A 23,013-nucleotide genomic window follows, 5' to 3' on the forward strand; every position below is an offset into this window, starting at 1 on the left:
CTTAACTTCTTTGTTAGTCAGAACTGTAAAGCCACTCTCAGATCACTTCCTGTATTGCACTTTGTATATAGGAAGGTGTTCTGAGGCAATCTGAAACTGATGACTCAGCATAATCTGTAGTCATTCAGGGGCTGATCCGTAAGCCCATGAACCTCTGTGCAGCAGAAACCAGGTAAATAGCTGGGGACAGTATTTTCATCAGCCTCCCAAGCTCAGGCATCCCTGCCTTTTGTTAATTTAACATCAGTTCTGCATACATGCATTAATTAGTATGTGGATCCCAATACATTTAATAGCGAGTTTAAAGATACTAACATAAAGATTTTGAGTAGTCTTTATTCAAAAACCACATTAGAAACAGATGAAGAATAAATGATCCTTTTTTACTTCAACTGATGTATTGCATAGATACAGAATACTATTTGACAGTAACTTGTTAATAGCATGTCTCAGACAACTGGGCTGTGGCCTTACAGCAGCCAGAAGTTAGGTCTTCCTCATCCCTACCTACAGAAAACTCCTGTTGGATTATCCAGGCTAGCTGCCAGCAGCCACCTCATTTCCAAGACTCAGTGTATGTAAATTCCTGTGAGAAGGCTATCACTGGTAGTTTGACAAAACTGAGTATCTTAACACTTGACACTGAGCTGCAGAAGATTTTGGGAGTTTGGTTGGCTGAATATGGCTTCATATGAACCTTTATGCTGGCTGAAAGACATTAATTTTATTGTTATATAGTACAAAATCCATTTTTAGCCTAGTTTTCAAAGTGAGACTTTACACAGACATTATCTGTGCGTATCTGTTGGTCTCTCTTTAATTCTTAGCAATATTTGTACCCACTGGCAAATTTGAACCATATTTGCCAGAGAAATACAGTTCTCAAATTTAAATTCCTAAAAATTTAATTAAAGCATACAGTCAGATAGTATGCAAATAGGGGGAACCTTACTGAGGAAAAGTATGAGTTTCAGTAGATCCGAACAAGCTTGAAAGGGATACAAATACCCCAGCCACAGAAGAAGCTTCAATTTGAGCTTGCTGTCTTTCCTATAACATGGTCAGCAGCAGTGCTGGCCCGTTGGAAGGGGCAGGAATGAACGGCTGGGACTGCAGGGAAGAATAGGACAGTGACAGTCTTGGCTGGCCTGGACTTTGACTACCATTGAACTGTCCCTTGATGCTTTTTTTCCTTAAAACCTTAAGTTTATATTATTCCATTCATCTTCTCCCATCTGGAAAGTCTGATAAAAAGTAGACATGGAAGTTGATCCTGATGCACTTTGCACTAGCTTTACAATGTTAACTATTATTTTCCAAGATAATTATCTGCCCAAGGTAGCACAAGGCAATGGAGGAGCAGCTGAAGATGTATAAAAATGAATTTTCCTAGATTTTTATCATTGATTTAGCTGTTCTTACTGTAAATATCCATATCATCTTTTTGTACACTAGTGGTTTTCTGGACAATGAAAAGTTTCAGTGGTTGGTGTTGGAGCAGGTTTCAATCATGAAGTAATCTGATAAATGGAAGGGGAACTGTCAGGAGCTGTCCAGATGTAGGGAGGGAGAATCCTGTAGGGGATCAGTCGGTGGCTCCTTGCTCGGTGAACCAACTTTAAATGTTGACCTGTGTTAAAGTCAATAAAAAACTCGTATAAGCTGTTAAAAAAAAAAAAAAAGAAGAAGAAGAAGAATGAAAATTATTTTTTTACTCAGACATTTTTGTAGAACTTTTCTAAACTACACTTTAGAAAAACTAAAGGCTAACACTTTAAAATTATACTTTTGGCTTTACATAAAAGCAAAATTAAACAACAGAAAGGTTCTGGGTTTTTGACCAACATCTTTGATAAAATTATGTATACTTATTTTTCCAATTTGTATTTTAATGTAAAAATGAAATTGTTTTATTTTTCTATTTGCACATAAATTTTATCTTTTAGGAAAAAAAAACTTTCTGACAATACAGGATTAGTCTGTTGATGAAACTGCCAACTTTTTGGAAAAAAAGGCAAAGATGCTTCTTGCCTTCAGTCATCAAAAATCGCTGATTTGCTTTGAAAAAAGATTGGCAATCCAGGTGCTATGGCCAAATTCCAGTATGATAATTACATTTCCTACCTAAATTCTCCCCTCTAACTTCAATTAGACAAGGTGTTCTCTGCTTTCTTGCCTAAGATACCTGTGCTACTGGTTCCCTCCCTTCAGGCACGACTTGCACTTCAGGGATGACTGCATTTCATCGAGGAATAGGCAGATCCTGTAAACAGTGTCTGCCTTGTAATTGCTCTGTAAAACTTCCTCTGTATCTGGACTATATAAATGAAAAGCAATGGAAAGGTGAGGGTATGTTACTGTGAACAGATAGAGGCATGTGAATAGCTAATACGATATCGTTTCACATGATGAGTACAGTATTCCCAGTATGACAAAGTAACAGGAATACTTACACTGGAAGGCAATACTCGCATTATAAAACCCAATAAAGAGCAGCTAATAGGCAGACACCTCAACTTGCATTAGACTGACCATCCAAAACTAAAAGTGAGTACAAACAAGTCTGGACTCGTGAATTATCTGGCTACAGAGGGAGGAGACAGTAAATCAAATTCAAGCAGCTCAGTCTTTTCTGTCTCTACCCAAGGGCCTGTTTGCTAATTGGAAATATCAGCAATTGTGTTACAAAGCTGTTGTGATTCACAGTCCTTGGATGGAAAAAAACTCACGAAATATACTGTGTAAAATTCGAGGAGTTTTACCACAGGTCAGTTTTGTCCGGTGATCAGCTTTGGCTCTGGAATGAGGGTAGAGCCCATATGAGCTCAGGCTTTACCTCTGAATTTGTGTGGAATTTTACTGCTCCAAAATCAAACCATGTAGTGGTGAAACCTTGTGATATAGTGTTGATGAGGAAGGCTGCAGGTGGAGGAATAAAATGGAAGTATTTTCAGTGTCCCTGAATTTTGATGTTGTGTGCCGTGAATAGCATAGCATTTTCAAGGTGTTCTATGTCCTTTCCTTCTTTTGATTCCTTTGATATTCTTGCAGTCCCTACGAAAAGCTCTTAATGGTCAAGGGTGTTAGATCCGAGCATTTTCTCAGTAGTACACTCCTGACAAGCTTGAAGTATTTGACCTGTGCCGGTAGCTTCCATGACACCGTCAGCATAGCCCATTAGTCCCTGTGCGCAGCGGAGTTGCAGTGCACATCAGTTATCTGTGCTCAGAAACAGAACACTGCTTGCCTTTATGAGCTGGACCAGATCAGAGGAGAGCTGGGGGGCAGCACATTGCTGCTGCCCAGTGAGTATTGTTTTTATGAATAAAAAAGATTTTATTATCCTAAACAGGAACCTTTCACTAATACGCAGATTTATTTTGTTTGTTTATACAAAATACTGGTAGCGCCATAGCTGTTAACCATATTACTTCTTGCACTCCCAGTGCTCATATGACTTTTTTTGCCTTTCCCTAATTACAGTCCCACTATATACACTCACTAATGTTTCTGGCAACTGCTTTTCTTTTTTATCAACTGAAAGGACTTCCACAGTGCACTAATTTTGCTGTGAGCAATTGTTATATTTGCTAGAGTGCTGTTATAGGATCACAAATTGTAGATTTTGCAGTTGTGAATGAAGGAGGAACTCCTAGAAGATTTCTGCATTAAAATGTGAGAAATTTTGGAAATATTGCCTCTATTTAGTATGCAAAATTTGTAGCATCTTTGAAAAATGAAAGCATAATGCCCAAGATAAGTATTAATGGCAGAAGTTTTTTCTTCCTCTCACACTACATACTTGGGATAGATCAAACAACCTGTGACTATTGGTGCTTCTTCTGTGTGCATTTTGTTTGCTTTGATATTGTGCATTTCCCATAGCCATCGCCAGGATGTAATCTTTTCAGGAGTAAAGATTAACCCTTGTGACACTGAGCTCCATGTTACTGGCTTGTTTACTATCTTTCTACTATCTTTCTTCATCCTTGTTCATAGGCCAGCATGTGGTTCAGAGCATCCTGGACAGCACCGTGCATGGCATGAACAGGCGTATGCTGCAGCTGCGGCGCATACAGAGGTAGCCCAGAGTTGCTCCGACAGGGATCCACTAGAGGCTGCTCAGTAAACACAGCCCGCAGCCTCACCACCCCCAGGAAGGTGGGTGAGATCCTGCGTGCAGCTGGAGGAAACATTGCCAGGGCAGTTGTTTGAAAGCCAATACATTCTTCCTGGTTAACACAGTCTGGATTTCCAGTGCAGAGTTACAAGAGTTGCAAAAAAAGTGGGAGATTTCCTTTTCTGATTTCTAGGTCATTTATATTGCCAGTTATAAGCATTAACAGTTGAAAAAAGATCTTACTGACTGATGCTATTTCTATTACATATAGGCCATGTCCTTGATTAAACGGGAAAAAAAAAAGAGAGAAAAAAAAAAAGTAAATAAGCACAGAAGCAGGTTAAACTCCAGAAAAGCAAAGAATGAGAGATTTCATCCTCAGTAATGCCTTTTGAATAGCTGTGTGGAAAAAATAACACTGTTGAGAAAAGGGTTCCTAGGAGATCCCTTGGTCCTTTTGTCCTCTTCCTGTTTCTGTCATCCGCTGGAGCTTCTTGTTAAGCTCCTATGAGAAAGAGAAGCTGTTATCTGTCTCCTCAGTGGTTCTGCTGACAGAACACCTTATCACTATAGTGTTTTGATGTTTAATAGAAGTCATACAGGGAAACACCATAGGTGCTGCACCAAAGCCTGAATCCCCCAATTCCAGAAATATTATCTAATATAATCTTCCAGCTAAGACAAATGAAAATTATGTAGATGTCATCAGTTCTGATAACCAGAATGAACTGCTTCATAGAAATTAATTGCATTTATCAGAATCTACAGACAAATTTAAAGGAAGACCTCCCAAAATAGAGGGCGCCTAAATCCTGAAATTTACATCTGTAAATTTTTATTACTGTGGAGCTGAAAGAACACTGGGGTCAGAAGCTCCCTAGTAGCCCAGTGCTGATTCATGTGGAATGTTAAATGTTGCATTAGTTAAGCAACAACAATTGGGAAAGAAGCTGTTTCCTGGAGATTAACTGGTGATGGGGAAGGATTGATGGCCTGAGGCTGCTTTTGTTATTAAAAGGTGGGATAGGGAGGAAAAAGGCTGGCTGCATGGTATTTATTCTTGAGAAAAACTGGTTAACAAATAGGGAAAGGATGTGTCTAAAATGACTGTTCCAGCCATCACATTGTTGGGAGTCCCTTCTTGAAAACCTGGGTCACTTTGTAGCAGACTAAAATTATACTTAAAGCAATTGTTTGAAAAGGTCTGTCTGTGCACACTGCTATAAATACATTTTTTCAGAAGTACCTAAAGAGGACACTTAAATACATGCAGTCATGTGTCTGATATTTTGAAAAGATCTATCCTTCGTGCCATCAGGTTTTTGTGATATTTTGAGAAACAGACACTGACATTTTCATCTAAGATCACTTTAATATTTTGCTGGTACAAAACCTTAAGAATAGTGCTGTTTTGTTCTTCTTCCTCAGCTATCTGTCTTAGTTCTCACTTTAAAAAGATTTGAAAATGTAAAATCTCAAAAGTAATTTGAAAGACTACACTGAGGCTAAAATAGTTGCTATAAATATTTTAAAATAAAAATAAAGTAACACTAAGTAGCAATGAGGGCATGGCCCATTAGCTAACGAAGAGCTGGCTGCTTCCTGCTTAATCTCACCTTATTGCTTTGTCTCTTGTACATGCATCCATCTTTAGACCAGTCTGGGGGCATGGTCTGTATTGGACTGATTAGAACATATGCCGTATTTTGGTTATGAAATCTTAAGGAAGTCTACACAATATGTCACTTCTAATGCTGATGTTGTGCTTATTGAAAGATTCTTCAGAGAGTAACTTAATGATCATTCTTTTTGGCAGCAGTACTGGCTAACACAACTTATATGTAAAACAGCATTTCTGACCTCCATCTCCCTCCAAAAGATAAAAAGTTTGTGAAACTGCAATTTCCAAAACTGTAACTAGCAGTTTTTCAACTGCAACTAGCAAAAGGATAGACTGGGTGTCCTGAGGCTTCTGAAAACTCCCAGAAAATTATTTACCAAAACTATTTTATACTCCTGGTTACAAACACAGTTTTTTTTTTTTTTTTTTTTTTTTTTTTTGTGTGTGTGTGTGTGTGTGTGTGTGTGCTGAGGAAGTAATGAGAGGGTTGACGCATCATGGCTTGAGCCAGCCTTACGGTTTGCTGAAAGGGAGAGATTCCTGATTGTGTGCCACTCTCTGTGCAGGCTCGGGCAGTACTGGCTCTGTGTAGAACAAAGTCAACCTGGTAAGTCGGGAAAAAAAAAAGTATTGTTTTTTGGTGAACAAATTTCATTGGCTTAACTAGAGCCTGACCAGAACCAGAGCTGGTACACAGAGAGATAGTAGACGTGAGGCAGGGAAATAAAAAAGTGGGGAAACAAGACGGACCTCCCACATTTGGCAGTGGCAAGCTGTCAAACTGTCTTAACCATAGTATTTAATTTCAAAAATTCTGTTCAGAGAAATTTTTCTTGAAAAAGAGTATGTCAGAATAAAGGTTTTCTGAGAAGATTTTCAGATTTTTCTAACTCAGAAATCAATAATTCAAATTCACCGATGTTCAGATGAGCCTCTTCTCAATATCTATTCAAACTATTGAAGTTTCAGGTTTAGATAGGTTCTCAACCTTAGAAAGAAGTTCACAGTATCCCTTTGCAATATCATGAAATGAAACAAAATATACAGAGACACAGATACCCTGAGCCACATTACCAGTATTCTTTCCATGCCCGGTTAGATGAAAAGTAGCAGAGCGATGTATCAGTTTACTATGATTGCAGCAGTTTTTCTTAAGTGCTAGTCCAGCAGTCTGGTCTTTGCAGTGCTGCTGAGACTATTGAATATGCCATCTGGTTTTTTACTTCCTGTCATCTGGAGATTACTACTGCGCAGTTCTGCCAACAGAGAGGATCCTGTGAATGCGCCTTAGCCCTCCTCAGGCAAAATCATCCCAGTCGTCATAAAACACCTTTATTGGCTGTTTAAACTAAACTTTGAAGGAAATTAGATAGCATGTACCTGCCCTATGCTGACAGATCAAGAAGGCTGTACTTTCTGCCATAAAACCTCTGAAAAGAAAATAGGATGTAGTAATGTTTTCAGCCAGCAAAAGTGTTTGCAAAGTAAACTTTATCCCTAGCTGGCTTGGAAACCTGTTCCTTACTCTGAGGCTTCATAGCAGGACTACCCCAATCTACATTAGTAGAACATGCTCATGCAGAGGATACTGTATTAGTCAGCTGTAAAGGTTATTAGTATCGTAATATATTAATAATGAAAGTTAAACTGAGCAAATAAACATCCATATAAGATGTATGGTTTCTGTTAGCAAACTGCCAACTACAACTGAATATTTCTATGGATTCCAAGTTTTTCTCTTAGCTTCACAGAAGCACAACTCAAAACATAAAAGGCATTCAGGTTTTTTCTAACAGGTTGAAATATCCCTTCTCCCACCTCGTGCCTCGTTGAGACAAGCTATACAACAATGCAACTGCAACAACAGTACATCTGTCCTCTTGCCTTAGGTGTATTGAGCATTTACTGCCTAAAAACACCTTCAAAGGTGATCTAATTTTGGATAGGCTATAAACAAAAATACTTATTGAAAAAGCAAAGTAAAGAAAAGGGAAAACATTTCCTTCAATACCTCTGTGAACTCTTCAGGTTTTCTGTCTATCACCTTTGTATTATGAAAGTCTTGTATCTGATTCCCACATGTTGTTATTATATGTATATAAACATACATATTTTATATATTTAAAATTGCATGTCTATTATCCTGTGGTTTTCTTTGTAGTGCATATAAAGTGTAAGACTTACCACTGTTTGAACATGCCTCCTACAATTTTTGGATACATGTACTTGTTCTGATATACTTCTTCAGGGTAAAAAATTCAGATCAAATCAGAGAACATACATACCTGGGGGAAAAGTCTAATCACTGAGCGGAATTTGATTGTCATCTTCCCAAGACATTAAGGAAAATTATTAAAATTAAGTTGAAGGAAGCAAAGAGTAGAATTAAGTTGAAGGAAGCAAAGAGAGAAAGCAAGAGACATTGTGCAACTGTTAGGTAGAGATTTCTTCTATAATGCTTTAGCATTATATTATAAAGCAAACAAGCAAAAAGCAACAACCCTCTCACTGCCAAATTTGTCATCTAGGGCTGACATTGCAAATTTGAATGATCTTTGGTCAGCACAATGGACCAACTACAGAAGCAGTTTAAGCGCATCTTCATGTTACATCCTTCTGCTATTTCATATCGGGTTCTTATTCACTGACAGTACACAAATTAATATGGATTACTATTTGAATCTGAAACCATAGAAGAAAATCCATGATGAGTTGCTAGTTCAGTTGATAGCACTTACTATTTGATTTGAAGACACTAACTGTACCATGCCATCTTCCAGTGCATTTCTTATAACAGGTTTACACCTTCATGGCCAAAAACAAGTACAACATGTTATTATGTCTACTTAAAGGCCTCTCACATTAATTTCAGCTTTTATAGCATACTTCATTGTCAGCCTAAGCCAGTTTGTAGTCTTGCAGTGATTAAATGATAGCTAAGTTTCCTTTAATATAATTTTATCTATAGCAATGCGCACAGGACATAAAGTCTTGCAAGTTTCAAAATGAAAATGAAGGTAAGCATTGAGAATAACCCTAAAACATGCATTCACTGCATATCTTACCATGGCAAAATAAAATGCATCCAAATAGTGAAAAGGAAGACTAAAACACCAAGCATGATACTATCAATGCAATCTCTGTCCAGAGTGATAGGAAGGATCTAGAGCTAGAGTCCAGGAACTATAGTGCAACTAATGTATATATAAATAATGGAAATAAAACTCTTCTCTTCCTGCTTTAAATTTCAACGGGAATTCACCCATGTACTACTCTGGACTATAAAACATTTTTTTTTTTTTTTTTTTTTTTTTTTACCCAAGGTCCACTGGAGTCTTTTACCTTGGTCTGCCAAATTCTATTGAGTCTGCTCAGCAGGAAGCAGTCGCTGGACTCCAGTGCTAACAGGCCAGCTCTGTGCAGGATGGTGCCTTCACAGCTGACATCTGCCATGTCGCTCTGAAACTTGCCTTGAGAAACTGTGCAAATGGTAAGAAATATGAGATCTTCTGCAGGAATCTGGGTTACATCACATATCTGGGATCTTTGCATTGCTTGGGAAAAATTCAGTCACGATGCAGCTTCGGACTAGATCCTGTCATTGTATTTGACTTGATATACAGGGAGTTATTTCATACTTTTCTGTTTAAGAAAAGTGTATCCTATCCCCTTCTAAAGGTCCTTTTGAGTCATGCATATAACATAATTTTAGGCTATTTTAAAGTAGAAGCAGAAATTCTGAGTTTCAGAATCCTCACAGAGAAAATTCAGCCAATCTTCCCTTTTATTGTATCAAATATATCAAACTCAGGCACACTGTTGACTGCGACTGTGGCAATATGGTGGGCATGTGCACACACAAAGATGGTGGAGAAAAAGAGCAGGAAAGAGAGATGATATATCGACTCTGCATAGTATTTTTGAGTTCATAACATATAAAAAATCACTTTGGGACTTGGGCAGTTCTGGAGCATTCCTTACTGTACTGATAGCTTCATTTTATTAGATATTAAGGTGCAGATATGTAGATGTGTAGATATGTAAAGTATGTAACAAAAGCCTAATCTGGAAGGAAAACAGTTAATAAGGGCTGGGCAAGGAGCAGCTGTTGCACAGGAATAGTAACTTAAGAGTGAAGCTGCTTAAATATGGAGACACTGGTAGGAAGAAAGGAAGAAAGGTATTGTAAAGAAGTACTTTATACGGAAGAAGTGTTTATAATGGCATAGCAGAGTGTGAATTTTACCCTAGTAAGAAAGCTTGTGCTGAAGCATCATTTCCCTTCATTTGGAGGTTGGGGGCAGTCAGTAATGACTATACGTTCTGAACATTGTTAAATTATAAGTATTCCATTTATACTAAAAATCTGATTTGCTCTATTCTTGTGGAAACTCTTGGTCTTTACAAACATTTAATCTATACACTATCTTATATCCTGCATTTTCAGAAACTAGAGAGGAAGTGAAGAAAAATACAAATTAAATGAATATTGTAGGAAGCCAGAAATGCTAACAACCAGACAGGTAAGTGTCTGTTTCAGGCCCAAACTGGAAAACTCTGAGGAAGCACACAGGTAAGGAATAAAAATAGATATATAATAAAGACTCGATGTAGATATACGTACCTATTTTATATAATATACAGTCATATATTTTGGTGAGCTTAGTATCCAAATATGATAACATTGTTTTGATTGAAATATGATATATTTTGATCTAAATAATAACAGCAGTTCAGTTTTCTAACGTATTTTGAGTCTTTGAATTTGATGTTGAAGCCATTGAAGTGGTTCAAACATGATTTAAATTAGTTTTGCGTATCTGTCTTTATCTTCTAAAGAGATAAATGAAAAAAAAATTAGATCCTTGTGCTCCATTTTTCCTCTATGCATAAACCACGCTCTTAAAATTAGTGTTTTCTCTGTCTCCCTCAAGGACACTGGGTCAAATAAACTATGCAGTATTCTACCCCCATATTACACTTTTATGACATCTGCTGAAGTTTTGTATCACTTCAATAACGAAGGCACCAAATGAAGCTTTCTAAGTTTGAACTTAGAAGGCCTGAAAGTGTTCCATTACACATCCTTTGCCTCAGTTCTCCTCATCCATTACACAAACCATCAAGCCCAATGTCAAGCAAAGTTCACTGTTGAAAGGTGACAAACGTTTTTCTTGTTTCCTCAATTGTATTGTGGAAACACAAATGAAAACGGAAGGGCAAATGTTATATTAAATAGCAGCTCTTGACAATGAATATTTGTTGCCCAAGAATTAGAAAATGTAGGGCTGATGCAGAACTGTTGGCTTATCATCCCTTTTCCAGAAAGAGGTTCTTTTTTTTTTAACTGATTGTATGATTTTTTTTCAGCTGAGACTCTATGATTGTATGATTGTGCCTGTTTTATCCACGTATTACCATTCCCATGGGATTCTTCTAAGAATGAGATATTTTCTTTTCTACCATAGAGCAAAAAACCTCTTCTCCTAGTCTTGTGCAGCATATTGTCCATACAACAATGAAGAATTTGCTTGATGACTCTGGGTGTGTGTATATAATGGTTTTGTAAGTTCTTTTGAGCCTGATCTTGGGAAAGGCAGCTAATCCCAGTAAACGGGTATTGCTTCATTTGAAAACTTGCAGAGCCATGGAATACATTCCTCCACCCAACTGCCCAGGCTGTTTGCATACTTGGGCTTTGGTTGCTATTGCAAATAGGCTGTGTAAATGAATGATACTAGCTGCTATTTTACACCCATTAATTTTGTTCCAGAATGTATATGTTCACAACACTTCTCTTCAATAATATGTTGTGACTATCTGTTATGGAGATTGCTCTTGCTGCTATAAAGCATTGAAGATGCATCCGAAGAATCTATCTCTACAGCTTTTATGCCTGTATAACAAAGCTGTAACCCTTAAAAAGTATGAATCCTTCCCGACTACACTTGAGCCTGCATCATCATAATATATCCCATAGGATTCATTCTCAGCATTGTAAGAGTAACAATAATTACTTAAATTAACAAACCAATTCTCAGTTGTCATAGTTGTCAGCTTGTAAACATTTTGCTATTTAAAGAAATCCTGAAGAAATCTTGCATAAAAATACTGATAATTTTCTGTTTTTTTGGTTTTCTTTTTTTCTTTTAACTGCTGTGATTACAAAATACTTTCATGCCCATGAGCTGGAGGACGCTGATCAAGTTCCCACAGACTACAATTACTCATGCCTACTCCACCTTATTGCTGTGGTAGTAACTGTGTCTTATTAATCATATTTACTATCCACCCAAGCCTTAGAAGCTACTGCAATTTGTAACATGTCACAAACTCCCTAAGAAATACTCAGAGATAACCTGAAGTCCAGGTCATTTATATGACAATAATTTTTTCTTTGGTTTCACACAAACTCTAAACCTAGCGCATTTGCAGTATGTAGCAATCAAGCAAAATATGAAAATACAATTTCAAATGGAAGAGTAAAGTGGGAATCTGTGAAACTACTTACTAAAATGATTCAGCAGTAAGAATAGCTTTCTAACATGAGTATTTAGTGTTCTTTAGGCATTTTTATACAGCCTTTGTACATTTTTGTAAGTCTCAGTAGTGAGACTTTTATAGTACTGAACATGTATGTTTAAAAGTTATGTTTCCTTTTTAAGCAAATTTTGCAAAAATCCCAGAAGTTCCTGAAATTTGTATAAATACCAAGCATCAGACTGGACTGACAAATAATTTGAGTTAATAATTTAAATTACAGATGAACCAGAAAGAAGAGGATGCAAGTGATCTAGCAGTTGTAGCATGCTGCCTCAGAGACACAGCACTGAAAGAAGGGTTGTTTACATGTAATGAACTCTCATCCTGTCTGCTGAAACTGGCAGTCAGCCTACCATTACTCTAATACAGAGCATGTATCAGCCCAGAGGGATTTCATAGGGTCCCATCAATTCATTTTCTTCTAGTCACAAAGCAGCCACCAGTGGAAGAGCTGGATTCAAACCGATGAAAGGGTAGGAAACATTATCATTCTCCCAAGCATCAATTACTTTTGAAAAATACACCTCACAACAAAAACAGACCAAAAACTCTGTGTGAACTACTTAGCAAGATCATGATAAGTGACAAGACAGGTGACATGCGTGCCCTTTGCCAGACTGCCAAGATCTTAAAAATTAGCTGTTTATGCCCCTTTACATCCAGTTACCCCTTCTGAGTATAGGAGACTCTGCTTTTAAGGCTGCAGTGTGCAGGAAATGCTAAGTGTATTCATAAAGGTGTGGCTTAGCTCCCTAGCAATTCCATGGTAACAGGGGCGTAGTAAACTAGCCTTAAGTAAAACAAACAGGCTTTGTGGAAATCAAAAGCAGAGAATGCAAGTTGTTCACATCTCTGATTAAAGCAGCTAATCTTTGATTAAAGGTGGTCGGCTCCACCTTGTTCCCCTACACACAGCAGATTCACAAGTGCTGGATACATTAAGTCTTGTGGCTTCAATACCAATGCAAGGGAATGTTTCTTTTTTGTTAAAGTGTGTTTTTTTTCACAAGATGTGTTCTGAGGAAAGTGGGATTAAACTTATGTTATCAAAAAGTAATGTTAAATAAGAGGAAAAACACTGTATAATTTCTTAAAAATCTCATCACCCTGCACAAAATGGCTTATCTTACACCAAGAGGTACAGAGCAGATCCTTTAATATTAAGCAAAACCTCCACCCTTTTCTGTGGAGTCCTGTGGCCTTATTTTCCCCTGGAGGAAGTCTGTGTTCATACCAGGAGCTGATCAGCACAAGGTTCAATCTTACATAAGACAAGGCGCACTGCTGGCATTTTCATCTGCTAGGAAGAATTAAATTTACCAACAGCATTCCCTCTCTAGGAAATAACATAGCAAGAGCACACTTTTTTCCTACTGTGGATACACCCTCAGAAGTGGATTCCTGCATAGATAGAAAATAATCCAGAGATCTGAAGAGAAGACCTGATACTCACAGTCTTGCAACTTGAGTTACCATTTATGTTTATGCAAAGTGGGTGTAAAATGCTGCCCAACATGACTCATCTGTAATAGAGATAGCCAGCATGGCTGCCTTCAGTGACAGCTGCAGATGTTCAGCAGTAACTGGCCACCCAAAGGTTTGGAGTGCCCTCCGGCCGTGCAGTCAGATACCAGTACCCTTCCTGTTTTCCTGCTCCCATGAGTCACTGTCTTGGTTTTGCTGGTGTAATTGTAGGATGAACCAACCAGGGAATGGGTCCACCTTAAGGAATATCTTGACAAAAAGAGTTTGTGAGCTGTTCTGTTTGTTTTTAACTGAGCCAGATCCAGCTTTCTAAGACCGGATCAATATTTCCAAGCTAGTTCACAGTGTAGCCCTGCAAAGGGTAATGTTGAAGAATCAGAGGGGACAGTGAGCCGAGGGAGGGGTAAGAATGAGTAGCTGGGGCTGGATGAGGAAGGTGTACCTGAAATTGGTATTTATGTCAAAATTTCTTTCCTGGTCCAAACCCACAGTTTAAGGACACAGTTTGTCATATATTTCTTATGGCAAGCCTGACTAACTCCTGACTATCCCCACACTGGCAGTTTGTTTGTTTATAGCGTGTACTCGGATTTAAACTATCTGAAAAATAGTTAAGCGGTGGATCAGGCCCCCACCACCCTGCTCACACAGAACAGGGCACTAGAGAAAGGAAAGCAGCAGTCACAGCATGGTACAATAACGTCATGTCGCAGACCTCTACCTCTCCCAGCGCGCTATCACTGCGTTTACTCTGCTCACTGTGCAGCTGCTCCCAGGATGTACTGGGCAATTTCTTCTTGTGGATGTCCCAAGGCTCTTTGCCTTTTCACCAGATATTTCTGTGTAGGAAAGGCAAAATCTTATAATATTTAACTATTTCACACTGAGATTGAAATAGCTACTTGGGAAAACCAAGGAATGAGTGAACACAAGGTGATAGTTCCTGTCAAACAAGGGTGTGCCATACTACCAGTGCTGTGCAAAGGAGGTGTGGTCATACCAGCACTTATAAAACAGCTCTGTCATGGTACCTTATCACAGCTCCAACTTACTGGGAAGGGAAAGGGCAGTACTCATTCCACCTGTTTGCCATGTGTCAGCTATTATCTATGTTTATAAAGCAATTCTGTGGTTATTAAATGATAAAATGTACTGAATTGCATCATATAGCATCCTAAATTTAAAGTTTCTGCAGTATACCAGAGGGAGGGATCTAGGTAGAGATGTCCTTTTTTGTTTGTTTGTTTTATTGTTGTTTTCTAATGTGGATACACTTACTGACCTTGCAATATATTTCTTTGAAAATGTTTGCTAGTATCAGAGATACTAGTGAGGCACTACAACTTTCTTACTTCCGTTGTATATTCCACAGCATATAAAATCCATTATCAGGCCAAAGGAGCAAGAGTGTTTGCTCAACCATGCTCAGAGTTTAACCTGGAGAGAGGGCCTGCTGAACAGAAGCAATGAAGTATATCTGAGTGAGAATCAGATGGCCGAACTAACTCGTCTACATGGTACTATGCAATACATAGCAATCACAGTACCCTCAGTTCAGTATAAACTAGAGTCTTCAAGCAAGCAAATTACATACAGAGATACTGTAGAAGAAGACCAGATATCTTTGCAACAACTGCCTTCTGAAAATGTAAATGGTAGAGTAGAAAATAGTCTTTTCTGTTCTTCCTAGAAATTGGCTATTATTTCTGCCAGACAAGTCAGACAAGACTGACTTCCTAAAGACCATATACTTTCAACATAAAGATAATAGAAAAAAAAATGCGAATGTCAGAAGTCTAATCTTTTGGGAAGAATGTTCCTCACCTGTAGTTGTGTAGAATAGGACATAGAGCATGTTTGAAATCCAAGTTTCAGATCCTAAATATGCAGTCATTGGCAGTGAAAGTGGAATGGAGCAAGATAAACAGAGTGAAGATGAAAGGCCAAAAAAACACTGAATGATAGATCTCCTATCACGTCTGTGTGGGATGCACATAATTGCATTCATCGGTTTGTTATGCAAGATACTTAGATTAAATGTTTCTAAGGCCTAAGCACTTTGACAGCTGGTTAAGTTTTGCTTAAGTTTTGTACTTATATTTTGCTTCTATTTATACTATGGTGAGAAAAAGACATGTATTAGCATACCTGTATGTAGAATAAGTTTAATTAAATTATAAGGAAGAAAGAGGTAAAAGATCAGAGCAACTAAATCAAATGGGAATGAAAGATTATAGGAATACACCTCTTATTATTTATCAGATCTCAAGTCATCTGAGGGTTTATGGTACAATCTGAATAAAAAGCCAAAACTATACACCTTGCAAATCTCTTCCAAAATACTCTCATGATGCCAGTATCAGCCAGTTGTCAGTAAAGCCTGAGAAAATGTAACTTGCATAAAGTCATTAACTGCAAAATTCAGTCATTCTTCCTTGAGCAAACCAGACTTCCAGTATACGATCTTTTGTATTCATTTAATGATCAGTTCTTTTAGCACTATCATCTTGCAGAATTGATTATCAGCTCTCAGTAAGTGAGAGTAGTGTATAGCATGCAGATCTTTTGATTCATATAGTAACATATTATTTTCTTATGTTGTCTAAGTATTTTTTTTATCATAGAATCATAGAATCAGTAAGGTTGGAAGGGACCTCAGGAGATCATCTAGTCCAACCTCCCTGCTCAGCAGGGTCACCTAGAGCATGTTAGACAGGGTTGCATCCAGGCGGGCCTTGAAGATCTCCAGAGAAGGAGACTCCACCACCTCTCTGGGCAACATGTTCCAGTGCTCTGTCACTCTCACAGGGAAGAAATTCCCCCTCACGGTCAGGCAGAACTTCCTGTGCTTCAATTTCTGCCCATGGCCTCTTGTCCCATCACACGGGGCAACTGAAAAGAGTTTGGCCCCGTCCCCTTGACACCCTCCTTTCAGGTATTTATATGCATTGATAAGACCCCCCCTCTGTCTTCTCCTCCCCGGGCTAAGCAGCCTGTTCCTCACAGGGCAGATGCTCCGGACCTCTGATCATCTTCATAGCCCTTTGTATGTTTGCATGTAAGATATTTGGGACTGGATGCAAAGTTCCAGGTGGCTTTGAATATATCATTCCAAAACTTCAGTGATTTTGTGTTTCAGTAATCTCCTGAGACCTTTGCAAATCCCTTGCAAACCTGAATGTAGTTATGCAGGGGATATGATGGGCAGAACACCATCAATTCATAAAAGGGGTGACTATGAAAAATCTCTTGCAAAAAGTTAAAGGACTACTGGGTAAAATTCACATGTCCCCTCTTGCTGTTCCTAAGACTGGAAGTCTCTGAGTTAGATCGTTGAAAATACCACATGAAATGGCCTGAACTAAATGCTTCATGGAGGTATCAGGTCATTCTCATTTTCTGTTGCGAGGAGCAAGCCACTTGATCTTTTTACAACAGGATGTAGAAAGTTTATCATGGTGAAGTTTGAATGTGTGAAATCATTTTAAATTTTATTGTTTAAAGATAACAGGTTGATTCAGTTTTGTTATATTTGAATATTAGTGAACAAAAGCAAGTATTTTGGCTTTAAACTATTGAAACAAATTTACATTTCTCCAAAATGTTTGAAGAGATGGAGTTTTGTTATCAATTTATGCAATTACTCTTTTCACTAAAGTGTGATGGTGATGGTAGCAGGGAAGGTGGCGGTGGAGTTCTTACCATTATGACTGCTGTGACAAACAACTCATTATATTAAATCTAATCAGTGTAGCAAATTCATTGCTGTTGAGTATGCTGTCACACTGACAGACCTGTAAGCTGATACATCCTTTCTGTAGACAAAGAGAGGACAGATTGGCAATGTAAGTGTTTTACTCTAAGACTGAACTTCAATTTGCTTAAAAACTGCTACAGAAATAGTATTTTCCAGTGAATTTTCTGTTTTCATATTGTTCCTGATACTGTTGAAAAAGTTAACAACTGAACTGAAAATTTAAATAGGCAGGTTTTAGGATCAATAAAGCTTCACAGAAAGTGAATTTTTAATCACAGGCAGGGTAGACATTCAGGAAGTACTTGCATATTCATCTCATCAGGTAACAGAAATCATATCACATGCTGTGTTTGACTTACTATGGCTTAAAGATCCTGTCTCAACTAGTTTCAGTGAATTATTTGAAAACATAGCAGAGTGCTCAGATTGGTCATGAGGAAAAACTTTTTAAGCAGCAGTGTAGTGCAGCACTGAAACAGGTCACCCACCAAAGCTTGGAGTCTCCATCTGTAGAGGTTTTCAAAACTCAGCTAGACAAAGCAGCGGCTGATTCAATCTAGTGTTGGCAGTAGTCCAGCTATCAGCACAATGTTGGACAAGATGACTTCCAGAAGTCTCTTCCAACTAACATTTCAAATGATTCTACAAAAATACAATTACAGCAGAATATACTTAATGAATTATTTGAAGTAAATCATGACATCTCACAAGAGAAGAATTTAAATTCACTGGATATTTGCCATAAACTGTAAACTTTAATTAAATCTTTAAGAATTTTAGTGAAAGACATTAATGTGATGCATATTTGATCTGGCCATAAATTTGATAGGAAGGACTTTGGTTTTCGAAAGCTTGATACCTATAACCTGGACAAATTCAGATAAACAACATACTTCTATAGTCCAGTGGGAGTTGTGTGTATGTAAAACTTCTGTAGGATTAAGGCACTGGGTTGATTGTGGTCCCAGAAAGAAGAAGAGCTATGTAAAATAATAGGGGAAGTAATTTCATTTTTATTTATCTAACTTAGTCACCAACTTATATTTTAATTTATCTTTTGAGTCAATAGACAATGAATTCCAAGTGATACAGGATAGTAAGTGAATACTTTCAGTACTGCTTGATGGGGCTAGTATCTGTAATAATCCATTGGAAACCACCTTTCAGAAACACTTTTGCATATTGCCAGGCTTCTGTGATTATCACAATGAAAATCATTTTGAGGTCTCTCAAAGAGATTCTCAAAGACTCTCACAGGTCTGTCATTATAATGACAGACCTACCTGGCAGACCAAAAAATCTGATCTCTCAAAACATCTGGACAGCAATCAAAGAATTCCGGTAAACAGGTATTCCCATGCCCTTTCCCACTCATTCACTGTTAAAGAAAGGATGCCAGAGAATTCTTTACATATGGGTTTATCTTTTATGAGTTACAGTAAACTCCTCCTTCAGAAAACATTGCCACAGTTGGTTTTAATCCCATTTGGGAACCAAGGACTGAATGGACATGAAACTTAAATGTCTTTTCATATTTACTTATAGATCACATTTTATTTTTTTCTGTCAATTCAGTTTGAAGATGCTGGGGTGCACAGAAAATTTGCTACTGTCTCTATTATGCTGATAAATAACAAGGTTCCATACTTATTCCATTTGGAATCTGTTTCTCGGAACCATAGAATAATTTAGGCTAGAAGATACCACTGCAGGTCATTTTGGTCCAACTGCCCACTTCCAATTGCCCCACTCCCACCCCCCTAGCCAATTTTAAAGTTAGATCCAACTTCATGTTGCTCAGAGCCTTTCAAAGATTTTACAGGATTAATCATCGTCATCTCTGTCTTCCTGTTAACAGATGGGTAGAGTAGTCTTAAGGAAGACTAATGACATCCCAAGGGCATGCAAGTTTGGGGCAGAGATTTATCTATTGCAATGCATTGTCCAGTGCATTTAAGGAGCTTCTTCAGCATTCTCACATGCTTTAACTGTAAAACAATTTTATTTCCCTGTTTTACTTAATTTTATTTGATAAAAATGAACAAATTAATCATGATACTAAACTTGAATAATATTGAATGTCCGCATTTAAACTTCTTTTTCTCCAGCCAGTTAAATTTATGAGACATTTTCCTTGTATGGAGCCTACAAAAAAAAACCCTTTATAAATATGACTGCCAGGATTAAAGCTAAAGGTAAGCAATAACTCTTTATTTCAGCAAGATCTTGGTTACAGATTAACTTTGCTAATGTTTAGTGCACAAGGGCTTATCCCACATGTCGTTTCAGGAAATGGATCCTGTTGCTGTTCTCTGGAGACATGTTGTATCATTCTTGTGCATTTTTAAAGTCAACAATGTTGCAGAGAGTGGTATATTTAAGAGTTAGATGCAGAAAGATGGAGCTTGTGGGTAAAAGGGGAATAAGAAGACAATTGCATAATTTAATACTTTAAAATGTCTGAAATCCCACAAAGATCTGTGTTCTTTTTCTTTAATGCATTTTAAAAACATTTAAAAATATCTTTGAGCTCAATTTACATGGAATAATTTAGATAAGTTAGTAAAAGTACACCAGCCAAGGTAGTCCAGGGTATGAGCTAGATGAGTTTTGTAGGAAGGGATACTATATTTTATTAGATGAGCTGATACAGTTAGGAAAAGCATGCCAGCTTTGGGGTTTATTAGCCATTGATACCATGCATAAGATTCAAATAAGTTTTCAAGGATCCACAGCATAGGTATGAATAGGACTTCTTTAACTTGGCATGTTGCCATAACTGAACCTTTTAACTTCTTCCTTTCACATTAGCTCCTAAAAGAAGTTGCATAGGTATTGGGATTTTCTGTGCCAATCCACTGAGGCCTGCCAGCATATATGTAAAACTGGCCAAGAGTGTGTTTTGTGTACGATGTGCTATACAAATCTGCTGATTATCCTGTTTTGTAGGAAGCAGTTATGTATTAAGGCTACGAAATGGCACAATCATGTAGGCAGCTAACTTGTGATGACCTGGTACTTCTTTCTGTGAATGTAGTAATAAATAGAATTCCTGTTTGTGTTCATGTGTAGACACCCCCCAACTACCCTTGTGATATATATACATTTGAGACTTTGAGACTGGAGGAATAGTTTGGGATAGGAGGAACAGTTGTCCTCACATTTAGAGTCAATGTATTTTTATTATTTTTATTGTGGACTTAAGGGATAAGAATCGCTCCATACACAATCAGCAGGCTATTATTCACTGACGCCATATCCAAATAGCAGGAAAATGAATGAGTTTTTATTTTACCAAGGAATTCTAGCCATGTATTGGTGGAGGAAAATATAGCTATTGTGTAAATTCAGCAATGCTAAAAAATATGCTACTGGTAACATTTTTAATATAGGAATGTGTATATATATATATAAAAAAATAGATTAAAATTTTCATCTCAGAGCATTTGGGAACTTTACGTTTCTATGACAATGATGTATCTTAAGGACTGATACTCAAGGAGCAGCACATGTGGGCAGCAGAGATGACAGCTGAGAAGCATTTAACAATTATCTTGTAATGTTCAGAGAGGTACACCTGTGCATTGCAAAGTTCCTCTTTATGGTTGCTGGCAGGTAGATACTTGCAATATATGAATTCTAAGATAATTCACATGAAATACTATCCTCGAAATGTTTGTTTCAGTTTACTTTCATAGTCCTGGTGGTGGTGTTAAATAGGTGAGTAAGTGTTTGCAAAACCAGGTCTATAATAACAGCTGCTTCATAAGACTTTCAAAACAGCATAAAAATCAACCAATTATAAAGTTACCATGTTAAAAGAAGAGGAGAAAATGTGATGTTAATATTTAAACCCATCAGATATTCATAGTTAAATGTCCAGTTCTGCATTTTCCCATGATAGAGATCAGGAGCTAAATGGCTGCACTATTTTTCATTCAGTGAAAACTCTCTTTCAATCCAACACTGATACTGAAGTACAAATTTAAGTTCTAATTAAGCAAAAAAATTATCACCATGACTGGACTAAATTGCAGTGTTTGCCAGTTATAAATCATTAGTAATTCATCAGTGGTGGCAACAGGAAAATTAATAACATGGTCAGAAGTTTGTTTTTTTTTTTTTTTTTTTTTTTTTTTTCCCGCTGTTATTTCTGCTTTGAAATACATTTTGGGTTGACAATGTTTGCAAAAATTGTCTGAGCCCCTAATGTTATGAATTTCACCACTGTTGCCGTCCAGCAGAAGCGTTAAGAATACTTTTTGTAATAGGTAATCCCAGGGGTGTTTTCCCACTGTGGAGTCTCACAGACAGTTACAGGTATGTTGTGAAACACAAAGGGAAGGAGTTGTATATACACCTACAGAAATGAAAAACATTGCCCATCTTGGACAATAAATAGTCCTTTTTTGACCAGTTATAGGGTAGAAAATTGAGGACTTTATATCCCGGTTTTGCAAAACAGCCAAGGTGCTGTTGCTATAGGTGGGATTTTTTTGTACTCTTTCTCCAAAATAAAATTTATTTCACTAGGATCTACATTTGCCAAACCCTGTGCAGAGTAGGGCCTAGAACGCAAAGTGATTTTTATCTGTTATATCGATCCCTTAAAAAAACTTCCTGTGTAATACTGCACCTTTTATTGGACCTAGAGCAGCGAGAGCACAATACAGATCTAGTAGCGGACACCAAAGGCAGGTAAAGACTTTAGTGGATTTCAAAGCTAAGTCATACGCCGTGTTTTAGTAGCTGTACGTATATACCCTACAGATCCCGAAAACCGAGACTCAGTCGGAGCGGACAGACCCGCAGGTAAACCCAGAGATCCGCCCGGCGCGGCGCGTCCCGTCCCGCCCCGTCCCGCGGGCGCGCCATCCCGCAAAACTGAAAGCAGGTAGAGGCACTTCCTGCAAGGCAGAATTAAAGAGAGAGAAAGGGAGTTTTCCTCTGATGTCTCTCAAAAACCAATCAGGCCAAATCAGCCAGGCGTTGATTCTCCCTCCGTCCCTCCTACACCTTTTCCGAAGGCCCAATGGCCTTGTCCCTTTGGGAGATTGACGAGAGTCACATGAGCTGCACCAAGGGCAGGTAACTCAGGAGAGGGGAAGGGGAAGGGAGGAAAGGAAAAAAAAAAAAAAAAAAAAAAAAAAAAAAAAGAGAGAGAGAGAGGGGGAAAAAAAGCCCAAGCCCAGGCCGGGCTTCTGCCATGATGTCAGAGGGAAAGAACCCCACAGCTTGCTGATTTCGCCTCCTGATCAGCCCCGGGAAGGAGGAGATCACCGGGAACAGGTAGAGATGAAAGTTTTCTCCTTGGGGTTGGGTTTTGGTGGGGTTTGGGGGTTTTGTTTTGTTCTTTTTTTTTTTTTTCTTTTGGTCTCAAACACACTACGTCTTTCTCTCCTCTTGATATTGTGAACTCCTCGTTCTCTCCTTTCCCTTTTGATCACTTGGAGGTAGGGGGCGAAGCTTTGTGGGATTTTTTTTTGT

This window comes from Rhea pennata, chromosome 13, assembly GCF_028389875.1.
Source record: "Rhea pennata isolate bPtePen1 chromosome 13, bPtePen1.pri, whole genome shotgun sequence".
NCBI lineage: Eukaryota > Metazoa > Chordata > Aves > Rheiformes > Rheidae > Rhea > Rhea pennata.